This window comes from Notamacropus eugenii, chromosome 6 (genome assembly GCF_028372415.1).
Source record: "Notamacropus eugenii isolate mMacEug1 chromosome 6, mMacEug1.pri_v2, whole genome shotgun sequence".
Classification (NCBI taxonomy): domain Eukaryota; kingdom Metazoa; phylum Chordata; class Mammalia; order Diprotodontia; family Macropodidae; genus Notamacropus; species Notamacropus eugenii.
Window position 1 is genome coordinate 254,712,357 of NC_092877.1, and position 17,165 is coordinate 254,729,521.

Below are 17,165 nucleotides of genomic sequence, written 5' to 3' on the forward strand. Positions count from 1 at the left end.
ATCTTACCACCACCTCTAAACTATGTGATATCTGCCACATAGTATGGTTTCCAAAAAAGTGAAGAATACCTGTGTCTTTACAAAGAATCATGCAAAAAATAGATGCTTACCAATTGGAGTATATCTATGCATATATTGGTAGATTAATGCAACATGCAGTTAAATCTAAAGTTTGAGAAGAATTGTATTAATTGATACAGAGTAAAGTAAGCACAGACAACAAAATAAAATATCCAATTACTAAAACAATCTAAAAGCAAAAAATGTAAAAGATGAAAAAGATTGTGCAGTCCTTGACCCTGAAGAAGAGGCAAGAAAATTAATCTCTCAATTCCTTTATAGAAGAATGAGACAATGGGTATGAATCTTTACATTTTGTCAGATGTTTCTGATATTTTGAGTAACTTTTCTCAGGTAAAATTTCCATTAAAAGGTAGATGTTATCTAATGCAAGGAATTTGAGATTTGGGAGGGATTTCAGTGACTATTTAGTCCAAATTATTCCATTATATTAAAATCCCACTACAACATATTCAACAAATGAGATCACCCAACCCATGCTAGAAAATCTCTAAGATGGGGAATTGACTACCATTCAAAGCAAAGAAAAATCTGCTTTTGGACCAGTTATTAGATGTTTAGAAATTGATGTTTTTTCTTGCTCCCATCAAACCTAAAGTCTTCTTTTTGCTACTTACATCAATTATTCCTTATTTTTCACTGTAAAGTCAATCAGAACAATGATCCCTTTAAATTACTGAACACAGTTATTATATTCCCACCCCACCCACTCTTCTTTTCTGTAGGCTAAAAATTCTTAGTCTCTTCAACTGATATTCATGTGTCATGAATTAATGACCCATCATCATCTTCATATCCCTCCTCTGAGAACTTTTCCAGTGGGTAAATATCCAAGTTGAAAAAACAGGGAAATCATCTCAACTACTTCAAAACTTTTCCTCTGCACTTATAGAATGCATTCTTTCTTACACAGATCTCACAAACACATTTTCTTTTTCTCTTTCTTTTGATGTATCACATAACCAACAAAATTTTCCTCCCCAAAATTAAAAACCAATTTTCTATACCTTTTAAAGCCCATATATTTTGATTTTGAAAGTGTTTCCTCCAATTTTCTTCCCTTTCCTATTTTCCTTTTTTTTTCTCCATATCACTTCCCCATTCTTAGAGTTCTTTCCTTAATGATATTTTAATCTATTGGTTGGCTGTTGTCTTCCATGCTCGAAGAGGACCAAAATGACATCAATATGTTGGGGTCAAGGTATAAAGTGAGTCCAATCAAATAAGAGATAGAGAACATTATGGAATAAAAAATGGACGATTTTGATTACATTAAATTGAAAAGTTTTTGCACAAAAAGTCAACGAAACCAAGATTAGAAGGGAAACCAAAAGCTAGGAAACATTTTTTTTTACATCCACTATCTCTGATGAAGTTCTCATTTCTAAAATGTATAGAGAACTAAGTCAAATTTATAAGAATACAAGTCATTCCTCAATTGATAAATGAACAAAAGATAAGAACAGGAAGTCTTCAGATGAAGAAATTAAAACTATCTATAGTCAAACGAAAAAAAATTTTTCGAAATCACTATGGATTAGAGAAATGCAAATTACATCAACTTTGAGGTACCACATCACACCTATCAGATTGGCTAATATGTCAAAAATAGGAAAATGAAAAACGTTTGAGAAGATGTTGGAAAACTGGAAGATTAATGTATTGTTGGAAGAGTTGTGAATTAATTCAACCGTTCTGGAGAGCAATTTGTAACTCTGACCAAAGGGCTACAAAAATGGGCATACCCTTCACTCAGCAATACCACTTCGAACGATATCCCAAAGGGATCATCAAAACGAGAAAAGGATCCACAGGTACAAAAATATTTAAAGCAGTTATTTTTGTGATGGCCAATAATTGGAAATTGAAGGTATGGTGATCAATTGGGGAATGTAGTGTATGAATGTAATGGAATACTATTGTCCTATAAGAAACGCTGAGAGTGGCTCTGCCTCTGGTTACACTATGCTTGACCCAACAGGGCATCCTCCCAAGGCGCCCGCGACCGACCCTGGAGTCCGACAAGGAGCTGGAAGCAGCGCGCCTGCCCTGGGAGCTGTGGCGAGACAGGAGGTGGCTCTCCCGGGAAAGAAGGCTGCTGAGGGCGAAGGCGAAGACCCCAGGCCTCTGGTGCCCTTCCGCCTGCTCCGAGAGCTGCACAGACACCTCTGGGAGCAGAGCTCGCTCTTCCTTCATGAGCTCCTGGAAGGCAGTGAGATCCATCTCCCTGAAGTGGTGAGACCCCCTACACACACACACACACACACACACACTCCCCAAGGGATTCACAGCTGTTCGCCCAACTGGAATGGATCAAAGTGCAGCCAACTGGCCCATGAGGAGTACAATCAGATCACCAGAAATATTTCTTGCCAGTCCCCAAAATAAAGTGGGGTGACTGGATGCCAAATGAGGTCAGTGAAGGCGATCATCTCCATCTTTAACTTTCTCGTCCCTGTGGCAGCAGTTTTTACCTGCACCGACCTCAGAAGCCAGCTCATCTTCTCAGAAATGGCTGCGAGGGTGCTGGCTGTGGTGATGGTGGCCTCTGTAGTGGGTCTGGTTGAGCTCTACATCATGGTCCGGGATATGGAAAGAGAACCTAGAGAGCTTTAGAGAGAGCTCTGTCCCCACTCGGGAACCAAGCACCTTCCAGGAGTCCTGGGATGGGGAGGGGAGGCTTTACTCTGTCTTCTTTTCTTCCATCACAGCTGCCAGCCCAATTCAGAAGCTCAACCCTCCAAGTCACTCACCAGACCCTCTTCTGCACGGGGTCTTGGGTTAAGGTCCAAGTAGGAGGACTGACTAGGGCTGCCACCACAGCCGCTGCCTCATCACTGCCCACGCTCCCAAATCAAATACTGTCTTGGCCCTTGACACAAACTGAGCCATCTGCGTCAAACAACACAGGACTGAGGTCATTGTCCACTCCATGGTGGTGTCCTTTTGGACTCAAAGAGGAATAGCAGAGAATACCAAGGCAGGAAAAAAACCTTCCTGTGCAGCCTCTAGCCAGACCCTACAAAAGAATTGCCTTTTGTTGATTTTAGTTTCTGCCTTTGTTTACGTTAAGATTTCTTCTTGCTGTTAATTCACCTCAGCGTGTTTTGTATATGTTTCCCTCCCTTGTGTGTCTTTGAGGGTTCCTGCCTTCAAAGAGTCAGGTCCTCTGATTCCAAGAATGGGGAGTAAGGGGTGGTAAAAACCTGTATGTCTATTTTTAACGACATAAATCACTCCTCTGGCTCTTCTTGTGTTCAGGGGAAATGGCTTCTATGAGTCTTCTCCAGTCCAAAAAGAACATACAGTCACTTCTGCTATATTTGTTTTAAAAAATGTGAATTTGTTCCAGTGTGATTGATATATTTGGGAACAATTTGAGCATGACTCATATTTTATGTTTGCTGAAGTGCCATGTCATCTCACAGAAAACTGAGCCTGTTCACGATAACTCCTAAGCATCCACCCTTCCAACATGCACTTCCATAAGGAAACTCCTGGTTGTTTTCAAGGTGAAGTGCCCTAAGTCTTATGGTGCAGTGGGAGCTATGGAGTGCCAAGGGCTAGTCTGTCTCCATCTCTTCCCCCACCTTCCTCTGCAGCCAATACCCACCCTGGGGTCAGGAATTGCCATCCACTGAAACCACTCTCCCCTGAAGAGCAGCTGGTCTATGGCAGACTGGACCCTGTGGGAACTGGGACACCCACAGAGCATCAGCTGAGGCTGCAGGGCGCAGGGCTATTTATTGCACTATTTATGTATTTCTTGCTATATATGTATAAAACAACTGCCATTTTTGTTAGTTTCTTATCTTTTTGAAATGTGTCACTGGTGACATTTTTGACTGCTGTCCTAACCCCATTTTCTCAAAAACTCTGCTTTTTATTGGAAGATTTTTGCATTCTACTATGTTTTTTAGGGAAATGTGTCAAAGAGAACATAGCCTATGTGGTAGCTTACTGTATTAAAAAAGGGGTGTGTGTGTGTATGTGTGTGTGTGTGTGTGTGTGTACGTGTGTATACAGGCAGACTTAGGTGTGTGTATACAAAGGGTGTTTCAGGATGTATAGAATATGCATAAAATTCTCAGAAGAATTCATTTCCATACTGTTACCCAAAAAGACTCCTGGCAATAAGAAGGTAGTTAAACTATTCTGCTGCCCACAGAGTTGAGCTCCAGGAAGAATTTCTGCTCTTCAATACCGTTTTCCAATAGGGTTTATGTAACTATTAAAGTCTGAATAAAAAAAAATGCCAAAAGACTAAAAAGAAAGAAAGAAATGATAAAGAGAAAGATTTCAGAAAAACCTGGAAAAATTTATATGAACTGATTCTGAGTGAGGTAAGCAGAACCAGGAAAACACTGTACACAGCAGCAGTAACATTGTGTGATGACTAACTTTGATAGACTCAGCTCTTCTCAGCAATGCAAGGATCTAAAATAACTCCAAAAGACTCCTGATGGAAAACACTATCAACATCGAGGAGAAGAACTTTCGAGTCTGAATGCACATGGAAGTATACTATTTGCTCTCTCTCTTTTTGTTGTTGTTTTGTTTTATTTCTCCTTGTGGATTCTCCCATTGGTTCCAATTTGTCTTTACAACATGACTAATGTGAAAATGTTTAATATGAATGTGTATGTAGAAGCTCTATCAGATGGCATGCCATCTTGGGGAGAGTAGGAAGGAGGAGAATAGTTGGAACTCAAAATCTTATTGAAGTGAATATTGAAAAATAAAAATTAATTATTTAATTTTAAAAAAGATATGATATGTTCAAATTTGACTGATTAGACCAATACAAGCTCTACCACAGATATGGCACATATAGTCTATATGGCAGAAATAGTGAACATTTGGATTGGAGATGCATCTAAAATCATGCATCTCATGTTTCTTTTGAGCTATTGCAGTTTTACTTTGTTCATAGAGCACAGTCCCTTCATTGATGTGGCACACCATGCTGAGCAATCTTGTGCCAATGTTTCCCAGTGTCGCTGCATCACTTCTTCTGGCCTTCATATGATCTCTGTATTCAAGTCTAAGTGAGCTTTATATCACCACCAACTACATCAAGAGTTGGGTCTTTAAAGATGAAATAACACATGGAGGCAGAATGTTATGTGCCTCAACTTTTGAACGGAGCTGTGCTATACAATTTGGGGGAATTAGTGCCAGAGAAAGACACTTAGTTCAGTACTATCTATTAATTAGGCCAGATACCAATAGTTAAGCTTTTAGAAATGCTGAGTCTTTCTTTATATCTGCCTTGCAGATATAGTCATGGGTAAAACCTCAGAGTCTAGTAAATCTAGGACAACTTGATTCTCTACACATGATTTTTGCATCTACACTCAATTCCCCTCATTATTATGGACCTGTTTACTTAATGGAATCTCTGACCAAGATTTACTTTGAGGTATTCCAAAACAGTACCACAGAAGCATGAAGGAAATATTGTAATAAATAGATTCTTTTATAGTTTGTCTTCCTTTATAGGCATTGTAGGATTTTGACATCTAAATTCCAATAACAAACTGTCCACTTTCCATCGAGTAGAAGAAAAAAGGATATATTATATACTAAGATTTTCCAACTCCCTACATGGTCCCCTAGATGGTCATCTAAAGTTGTCCAATAACATTTACTTTTGAAGCAAATGTTAAAATGGTATTAAACTGGACATAGCATAAGCAATAATTGTGAGCATCAGTAAATGAAATTGCCCGAAATGGTCTTGTGGAGATAAAATATGTCTCATTGTTCATCATTATTTGAAAAGAATATAGATTCTCCTATGTCCAACGAAGAAGCACATGTTCATGGATATATAGACATTTGTTGGATCTGTATTCTCTTAAACTGTCATTATTTGTTTCCCCACTGCTCTGAATTGAAAGCTTGTTATGCCTTCTCACTGTAGGCAATTTTTGTTTACCTCTTTCTATAAATCTTCCATAGAGTGGTCATGTGAGCCTCTGGAAGTAATTCTGATTCTTTTATTAGGAGATACTATGGTTATACTTGGACTATATGGAAGGAAACTTTATTTTAATAAGTTTTATCTAACAACTTTCCTGAAATATTTGGAACTTGCCTTAACCTTATTGGAATACGTATACTTATCTGTGGATACATGTATAAAGAAACTATGCCATATTTGGAAACTGCCTACATACAGCAATTGTTTGCTTGTGCCCTTGTCTGAACTCTATGAGACATCTTTGTAGTACTACAGATGAAGCAACAGCACTGGCGTAAAGAAGACTTGCTTTGAATTTGGTCTCAGATACTTCCCAACTGTGTCATTCTGGACAAGTCACCTAAACTTTGTCTCCCTCAATTGCAAAATAAGGATAAAAATAGTGTTTATGTGGCAGGGGTCAGGTGAAGATCAAATGAGATAGTATTAAAAAACCTCAAAAGAGCCTAGCAAACAGTGTCTGGCACATAGTAGACTATTAATAAATGCTTGATCCCTTTCTCTCTCATTTTATATTGCTTTTTACATGCAAGTCATTAATATGAATAAAGTAGAAACTTCACCTATAAAGAGTAATAGATATGTCTGTACGCATAATGTTCTTCTTCTAAAAACAGTGTTATCTATGAGAAAGGCATCTTTGAGGCAGATATAGTAGCTCTTCTACATGCCTGTAGGGAGTTTGACAGACTTGACAGAATGACTGCGTGTTTCACCTTCACTTGGTTCCTAAAAATGCCTTTGCAAGTAATGGAATGCATTATGGAGCCATATCTACTTCAGTAAAAGCAATCATTTTGAAAACTGTAGTTCCAAGTGTTTTATTTCAAGCAGATCTAGTCAACTATACCAATTGTCCTGGGAAGATTTCAACTTTATTTAGCAAAAGTAGAGCACTTTGAGTTATAGCATTTAAACCACATCCTTGTGACTTTTTTTGACATTATATGCAAAAGATATCCTCAGCAACTCCATATGAAGGTGAGCCACAGATACTTCATGAAATCTAAGAGACTCTCCACACTTCCTTTGTAAAGGGAAAGGTTTATCATAAACCTACACTCCAAATTATACATCTAAAGTTGGATTGTATCATATTTAGTGTATTTGTGAATTTCTACAAGTCTGATAATCTCTTGTACTACTTTCTTGCCAAGAAAAATTCAGTAATCAATCTGTATCTAAAACCAAACTGTTTCAAATGGTCAGAGGAAAGTGCAACAGATTTATTTATTTGAAATTACTACTGATTTATTTCCATTTATTGCCAAAATTAATGACAGGAGGAAGTTTGAGAGATTTTAAAACCAAAGTAAAGTGATGCAGAATGTTTATGACTGGAATTATTGAAGTGTAATAATTCCTTCTTACTTTATGGTAAGTTATAGCCATAAGTTCAAATGCATTGTAATGGAATATAAGTGACATCAGACATTTTAGAAACATGTTGGTGTGCCTTTGTTCTTAGTTGGTATATCTCCTGAGATATACTAGTGTGGGGGAAAATATTCAGTTTCCTATTTCTACTAAGTCTGTGAAAATGAAAGACCACTAATCCCCCAAAAGCCTCATCTTATGCTCCACTGAGTGTTTTTTCCTTCTTGCATTAATTTTTTTTTAATTTTTGACACTTATTACATGAGAAGATAGCAAAGGAAATAGTCCATTAAGGCTCAGTACTTGGGAGCATATGAATTTAGTAATCCTACTTCTGTAAGTATCTGATGTCATTAAATGGAGGGGTCACTGCTGTTATCTTCATACCATGAGCAGATAGTCTACGACTGCTTCCAGTACCCTAGTTCCAACTATTTTATAATATTTTAGAATCAAAATGTATTTGAAACTTTGCTCCACCATTGACCAAGTGTGTTAGCATCAGAAAGTTATTTTACTTCTCTAAAAGTTCCTTTACTTCACTATAAAACTGGTGCTCATAGTATGGATGCACTTCCCTCCAAGGATTGTTGTGAAGAAATATCTTGCAAAGTTCTTTGGAAGGTCATTGGAAAGGCAAATGATTAGTGTTATTGAAGACAATTTGGCAATTAAAGTAAACAAACATTAAATGGCTTTTGGATGTTGCTGCTCATTTATCCTTTAAACTGTATATCCAGAGAACATTCCAAGAACTTCTTCCGTTTGACCTCACTCTGAAATCTCTAGAATACTTAAATTCATCTTCGTTCTGGCTTTTTTTAACTCTGTCACTGTCTTCTCCTCATTTCTCAACTCTTTCAATCATTTTTCCTTAATAACTATTACAACATCACCCCTATTATCATCTCTGAAAAAGGCATATACAAGGGCTACTCCATTGCCCCACTCAACATTTTCATGATATCTCTAACCATAAATCCCTTCCCTGGACACAAATCCCCTATTTCTTTTGTTTCCCTCATTAGAATGCCAAATCCTCTGGATTATTTAAAAAATAATTCTCCAGAGATTATTACAATTCTTAACCTATATTATGCTTAACATTTTTCATTCATTCACTTATTCGTTTTATATAATCTAACTTTACTTTTAAAATATTTTATATTTTACAATGTTTTAAGATTATTTCTACAGACAGAGAACTATTCTTGAATTGTTGTGTTATAACTTTTGTCCAAACTGGCTCCATTACTCTCAGTCATTAATTATTATAGGGATTTATCAGGAGCAAAACTGGTCAGTTGAACTAAATTCTATGATTTCAGTTGTGGCAAATGGTTGAGTTCAATAAAACAATTTAGGAATATGTATTAAATGTCTATTATATGGAAGAAAATATGACTTACTCAATATAAGAGGGGAGTTGGATAAAAGAAGGTCAGAGGCAAAATTCCAAATCTAACAGCATTTTTACCATGAGCAGGCTCCAGATTTGTAGTCAAAGGACATTATTTAAAATCCTATATCTTTTTCTTGTTAGTTTTATGATTTTGAGCAAGTCATTTATATTCCCTGACCCTCAATATTTTCATCTATAAAATGGGGGTAGTGCTATCAGTACAACCTATCTTACAGGGATATCTTGACGATAAAAAGAGGTAATGGAATTTAAGATATACATAAGCAACGTGCAAATCCTGCCAGTTATATGATTATGCTGTTCAAATATATAAAGATGATTCCAAGGAACATGTATGACCTACAAAAAATCATTAATAAGCTTTAAACAAAATATTATATATGAACTAAAGTTTCAGGAGGCTTATAGATCCTTTGGAATTATGCTATTAATGTTGCAAATAAGTGTTTAATTTATGGACAATGTAACAGAGTTTAATTATTTCATAACAGATTTCCTTTATAATATATTAATGACAGTTTTATAATATTATATTAATTGAGATGGCATTATGCCAGGCTTCTTGTAGCCTCATATTAAAATAGAATTAGTTACTTCAACAATTAAAAGAGCAACAATAAAAGAAATCTAGTGCTGTATCACTGACCACCTCCTGAAAGAGAACCCAAAAGGAAAACTCTTAAGGGTATTATAGTCAAATTTCAGAGTTCCCAGGTTAAGGAGAAAATATTATAAACAACTCAAAAGAAACAATTCAATTATTGTGGAAATACAATCAAGGTAACACAGAATTTAGCAGCTTCTACATTAAGGTATCAAAGGGCATGTAATATGATATTCAAAAGACCAAAGGATACCAAGAATCACATACCTAGAAAAACTGAGTATAATACTTCAGGGGAAAAATGGAATTTCAGTGAAATAGAGGACTTCCAAGCATTTGTGTTGAAAAAAACAGAGCTGAATAGAAAATTTGACTTTCAAATACAAAAGTTAAGAGAAATATGAAAAGGTAAACAGGAAAGAGAAGCTATAAGTGACTCATTAAAGTTGAACTGTTAACAATCCCACATGGAAAGATGTTATTTGTAACACATGAGACCTTTTTTGGTACGAGAGTAGTTTGAGGGAATACACACACACACACACACACACACACACACACACACACATACATATATGTGTAGGTGTATATTGGTTTCATTGTATGTATATATTATATATGTGTAGGTATGCATATGCCCATGGCTGTATGTGTGTATATATGTGTGCGCATGTGTATATATATATGTGTGTGTGTGTGTATGTACATATAAATGCATGCATAGACAGAGGGCACAGGGTGAGCTGAATATGAAGGAAGAATACCTAAAAAAATTTACTCGTCAGTAGAATATACCAAAAGTAAGAGAAAGAGAGAAGTAGAATATAGCAAATCATGTCACATAAAAGAAGCAAGAAAGAGGTTTTACAATAGAGGGAGAGAGGTGGGAGATGAAAGGAACCAAATGAACCTTAATCTAACGGGGTTTGGCTTAAGTAGAGAATAACACACTCATTTGGATATTGACATATTTTTACCCTGCAGGAAGGCAAGGGGAAATGGGATAGGAGAGGGACAATAATAGAAGGGGCAGCAAATTGGGGAAAGAGATAATCAGAAGAAAATATTATTGTGGGAGGACAGGTGAAGGAAGAGAATGGAATAAATGGAGGGCAGGACAGGAGAAAGGAACATGTGATTAGACTTTTGCAACATAACTGTTATGGAAGTGTTTTGCTTTGTTACACATGTATGACTTATTTTGAATTGTTTGCTTTCTCAGCGAGGGTGGGTGGAGAGGGAGAAAGGGAGAGAATATTGAGCTCAAAGCTTTATTAATGAATGCCAAAGAATTGTTTTAGTATGCAACTGGAAAATAAGATATACAGGCCATGGGGTATACAAATGTCTTTTGTCCTACAGGGAAATAGAAGGGAGGGGGATGGAAGAAACAGGGTAATAGAAGGGAGAAAAGACTGGAGGAAGGAGTGGATAGGTTGCATGCTGTCCTGGGGTGGGAGGTGGGGAGAGATAGGGAGAAAATTTTGAATTCAATTTGTGGAAGTGAATATTGAGACCTGAAAAATAAATAAATTATATATTTTTAAAAGGAAATAATTCATTTATGTTTGTATGTGTGTGAATCTTACTATCTGTTCCTTTCTCTTAAATTATTTACTTCCATTTGTTACTGAAGTCCTCCTATATGGACCCTTAAAAAGTCTCCAGAGACAGATTAATTTTCAAGTGAATTTTACCAATCATTTCATGAAGAGGTAATCCCAATACTGCATAAGCTATTTTGGAAAAAAATAGGCAAAAAATGAGCATTGCTATTTATTTTAAGATACAAATATGGTGGTGATACTTACAATAAGAAGAGTCAAAACAGATAAAAAGTATAGACCAATTTACATAATGAAAGCATCTTATAGGGAGGATATAACCAGGCAGGATTTATACCAGGAATACAGGTCTGGTTTAATATTAGGAAAACTATCAGCATAATTGACCATAACAATAACAAAACCAACATAAATCATATTATTATCTCAATAGATGCAGAAAAAACTTTTTGACAAAATACAACACCCATTCCTATTACGAAAAAAGTAGAAAGCATAGAAGTCAATGGAGTTTTCCTTAAAATGATCAGCAGCACAATTCTAAAATCATCATTAAGCATTATATGTAATGGGGATAAGCTAGAATCATTTCCAATATGTTCATGGATAAAACAAGGATGTTCGTTATCAGTACTATTATTCAATATTGTACTAGAAATGTTAGCTTTAGCAATAAAAAATGAAACAGAAATTGAAGGAATTAGAATAATCTATGAAGAAGCAAAACTGTCAACTTTTTCAGATATGATAGCATACTTAGAGAATCAACAAACTACCTAAAATAATTAACAACTAGAGCAAAATTGAAGAATACAAAATAAACCCACATAAATCACTGGCATTTCTATATATTACTAACAAAGTCTAGGAGCAAGAGATAAAAAGAGAAATTTCATTTAAAGCAACTGTAGAAAACAAAATTTTGGGGAGAGTACAATTACAAAACACTTGTCACACAAATCAAGTCAGATATAAATAACTGGAAAAATATTTAGCTCCTCACAGGTAGACTGATTTAATGTAATAAAAATTACAATTCTTTCTGAATTAAACTACTTCTTCAGTGCCATACTAATCAAGTCATAAAAAATAAATATTTCCTAGAGCTAGAAAATATAATAACAAAATTCATCTGGAAGAGCAAAAGTACCTGAACGTCAAGGAAATTAATAAAAAGATATACAAGGAAGGTGATTTAGCTATGCCACATCTAAAACTGAATTATACAGTAAGAATAATCAAAATTACTAGATACTGATTAAGACCAACTGGTGGGTCAGTGGAATAGTTTAGGTATCCAAGACACAGTAGTCAATGACTTTAGTAATCAACTGTTTGATAAACCCAAAGACCTCAGCTTCTGGGATAAGAACTCACTATTTGACAAAAACTGCTGGGAAAACCGGAAAATAATATGGCAGAAATTAGGCTTGGATCAACACTTCATACCATATAGCAATAAAAGGTCAAAATGGGTGCATGACTTAGATTTCGGTGGTGGTAGTATAAACAAGTTACAAGAGCAAGGAATAGTTTAACTATCAAACCTGTGGAGAACACAAGAATTTATGACGACACTTGATAGAGAACAGTATGAAATGCAAAATGGATAATTTTGATTGCATTAAATTAAGAAGAGTTCACACAAACAAAGCCATTGTAACCAATATTAGAAGCGAAGCTGAAAGGGGAAAAAAAAAGTATTTTACAGTCACTGTCTCTGATAAAATTCTCATTTCTAAAGCATATAGAGAAATGAGCCAAATTTATAAGAAGACAAGTCATTCCGCAATTAATAAATGGTCAAAGGATATGAATGGGTAGTTTTCAGATAAAGAAATTAAAATTATGTGATGTCACATGAAGAAATGCTCTAACTCACTATCGATTTAGTGAAATGAGAATTAAAACAACTCGGAAGTACCACATCGCATCTATCAGATTGGCTAACATGGCAAAGCAAGACAATGATAAATGTTAGAGATGTGGGAAAATTGGAACACCAATGCATTGTTGGTGTAGTTGTCAATAAATCCAACCATTCTGAGGAGCAATTTGGAACTATGCCAAAAGGGCTATAAAATTGTGCATACCCTTTCATCCAGGAATACAACTTCTGAGTCTGTATCTCAGACATCATAAAAATGCGAAAAGAACCCTCATGTGCTAAAATATTATAGTGGCTTTTTTTGTGGTGGTCAAGAAATGGACATTGAGGGGATACCTTTCAATTGGGAAATGGTTGAACAAGTTGTGGTATATTAACATAATGAACTATGTTTCATAAAAAATGATGAGCAAGAAGACTTCCGGAAAACCTGGAAAGACTTGCATGAATTGATGCTGCATCAAGTGAGCTGAAACCGGAAAACAATGTACACTATAAAAGCAACATTGTGCGATGACTAGCTTTGATAGAACTAAGCTCCTCTCAGTAAAGAAATAATTTAAGGTAATATCAAAAGACTAAAGATGGAAAATGCTTTCTACATTCAGAGAAAGAGTTACGGAGTCGCAATGCAAAGTAAAACATACTATTTTCTCTCTCTTGTTTTCTTATGATTATTCCCTTTGGTTCCAATTCTTTTTTACAGCATAACTGATGAAGAAATATGTTTAATATGATTGTACATGTATGGCTTATATCAGATTGCATGGAGACTTCGGGAGGGGGTGAAGTAGGGAGGGAAAAAAATTTATAACTCAAAATATTATAAAATTGAATGTTGAAAGCCAAAAGTAAATTATAAAAATTAGAAGAAATTTGAAGAAAAAAGGGTCACAAGAATATATTAAATATCTACTATATGCCAAGTATTATGCTAAGCACTGGAAATATGAAGAAAAGCAAAAATAGTCTCTGTCTTCAAGGAGTCCACAATCTGCTTTTAAATGCAGAAACTTTTTGGAAACTTTTTTTTATTTGTTTAGCTCTTTATCATTAATTAAGTCATGTGGATGATCACAGCCCTCTGACAATTAAGGAATGTTAATTGCTTTATGATCCTGAACTGCTGCTAATAATCTTGGCTAGAAAATAAGAACCACCCCAATCTGAACCACTTGGTTAGTTGTCCTCTTGAGGGAGATCATACCACCCCTAATTTTAGAAGGAGAGACAAGGGCAGCAGAGCTGTCCTTTGGAAAGGAGTTTATCTAAAACTGGTTTCTGTTTACAGGCAACAAAACAAAAACCCCAGGGTTTAGTTGAAAGGGCAAGATTACCATGTTTTTGATTTAGACTGGGAGAGACAGAATTTTTTAACTTAATTGAAAAATTATGTTTGATGAAATTACATAGTGGGATGATTTACTAAATGATACAGCATAATTTTAATTTCCTCATCCTAGAAGTTACCCAATATGTGAAATAGGAAAATATTATTTGTTCACCTTTTTCATAGAGTTGTTGTAAGGTAAACTTATTAATTCCAAAGAATTAGATAAATGTATGTTTCCTCTGAGGAGTTGAAAATAGAGGAAAAAATAATGAGTTTGCTCTTTCTGGAAGGAGAAATTTTGCTGTACAAATGAGAACTTTGTATATAATACTACTGTCACTACTAATCACAACAATAGCTTATATAGTGATCATTTATATAATTTCAGGTTTACAAAGTGATTTATTAATATATCATTTGATCAGCGTCTTTGGAAGTATTCCAATCCACCCTCCCCTACTCTACTTCCTACTTGTGGAAATTTCGATTAGTCACTTGACTATTTTTGCACCTCAGTTTCCTTACCTAAAAAATGATAGCCTAGGTTACAGGATTTTGGAAGTAACTTCCAGTTCGAAATCTACGAAACTTATGTGACCTTAAGCATTTTTTTACTCCTCTGAGCCTTAGTTTGCTCATCGATAAAATTAAGAGTTTGAACTAGATTACCTCTAAATTTTATTCCACTTCTATATTCTGTAAACCAAATCTCTTCTTCTAGGAGATGTCTGGGGAATCTGGAATTCTCACCACAATAGGCATCCCTTTCATTGAATTCAGAGCACAATGAATGAAAAATATTTATCTTTAGTATGGAGAGGAGGAAATATATTTAAACCTTAATACATTTGCACTTATTAAACAAGAAATCCTGGAATCTTTTGAGATTTAAAGGAACCTATTTTTTGAGCTATAGAATCAAAATAAAATATAATTTTATAGATCTATTTTAACTCATCTCATTAATATGCGACCACACAAACACTATGAAAAATGGCGCCTAATTCATGAAATAGAAAAGAGTTGAGTATGCTCTTTCCGCCCTTCTTTGTCCTACATGAAGTATATCTTCTTTTATAGCATGCCCATAAAATACAAGATGGGGCCTATGAGCCCTACTATTCGTGACCAAGAATGTGATCACTCTGTCAGCTTACTTTCATGGTATTCAACATGCTTTATATCACATTTATACCTATTCTGATCCCAGCAAAGTTGTTTACTTTAATACAGATCTATCATTATAAAAAATTTTTTAACACATTAGTCATATGAATTACCTTTCTCATTTTAAATCGACTAGTAAGGTATGGATACAGTTAGCCTTTCCACATCACTGAGGTGAGGGACACAGTCACCCCAGAATTTTGAAAATCCATGTAAAAATTTTGGCCTTCCCTTTGTATCAAAGAACTCTGATATTTTTCTTTTGCTTTTATGCAGTGTTTATAGAACTTTAATGTAAAATTTGAGTTTAGTATTTGTGGATAGGATCTTTGTTATCTGCTGACATTTGATGTGTTGTCTGTAGTTTCCAGAAAACTCCTCCAAAATTCCCATTTAATTTCTCATACTAACTGCTGATTTATTAAATTTGAGTTGGGGAAAGTGGAAAGCGGAAGGGATAATTGTAATGTGCTCTTCACATACAAGGTCACTTCATGGTACCTCATTCTGAGGCTCAGAGGAAACTGGGACTTAGCCTCATGTTAGCTAAGCTGATGATGACTTGTGATAAAGGCTAATTAACTTATAAAGGTTAATTAGTTCTTATATTGCCATTGAAAATGGCAAGTTGGGTGAATTCTGTATTCTGAAGCTTTATTCCCAACCAACAAAAAAGAGAGCACCAAATTCAGTGGTAAAACATCTTCAGTCATATAGAGACAGTTTTGCAAATAGTCAAAAGCCTTTAATGAATTACATAAAAATTTGATTTAGTACTGAAGAGCCAACTAAGAAATTTTTACTAATAAACTGTGATCTCAGAATGGGAACTTGTTTGATTACCAAATGCTATTTCACTTCCTTATCTAAAAAAATGAGAGAAAAAGGTTAGTAAATTCAGACATGATGTTTAATACGCTAGCCTTATGTTTCCATATCTATGACTAATGTGGAGAGAACATTTTCTTCACTATTGGTATTTATGTAAACATAAATAAAATCATGAAATACTGAAAGTCAAAGGCTAAGAATCAAGTCCCTTAGTAATGAATTATTAACCTCACCCTGCAGGCTGAAAGATTAAAACAATATCTTTGATATTCATAAAAAGTCTTTTTAAAAAGAATGTTTCAAATTGTTTGTTTACCGACATGGAACAAAGTGCCAACCTCAATTCAGTTACAACCGTATTAATATGATTATCTTTATTTCTGTCCTGTTGGCCAAGTTTATTAATAAATGAAAGGGCTTTAATTCTCTTCTCTTGTTGGTAAAACACATGGATTAATGAAGGAAAATATTGGTAGGTTTTAGAGAAATCTGCCATTTTGACTAAATTTATCAGCATTACATCAGTTCTTATTATTTGAAAAATGAGTGTGTTTTCATCATTTATTATGCAAATATACAAAATTAATCACTAAAACATCTGCTGATTGCAAGTGATATATCTTACATATTCATATTTTATCAAAAAACAGAAAAAAATCAAATTTTGATTACTGTTTTCAAAATCTCTACCTCTTTGATTCTACTTTTATAACTTAAAAGACTTTACTGACATTTTTGAAGTGTCAGGCATCCAAACAATTAAAATATTGCGTGACCTAGGCTTACTCTTCTAGGGATACTAAGTGACAGCTCGAGAGCTCCATCTGCTGTTATGTGAGAACTTCAAACGTAGCCACAGGACAATATATAATAAAGTCAGAGCACATGTTATTTGCATTTCCAAACATTA

The 17,165-nt window shown here is 35.0% G+C and overlaps 1 pseudogene; it reads left to right on the forward strand.

The window, feature by feature from the left end:
- The first annotated feature begins 354 nt into the window (after positions 1-354).
- On the forward strand, positions 355-2,697 carry LOC140512324 (transmembrane protein 199 pseudogene; annotated as a pseudogene).
- The last annotated feature ends 14,468 nt before the right edge of the window (positions 2,698-17,165 follow it).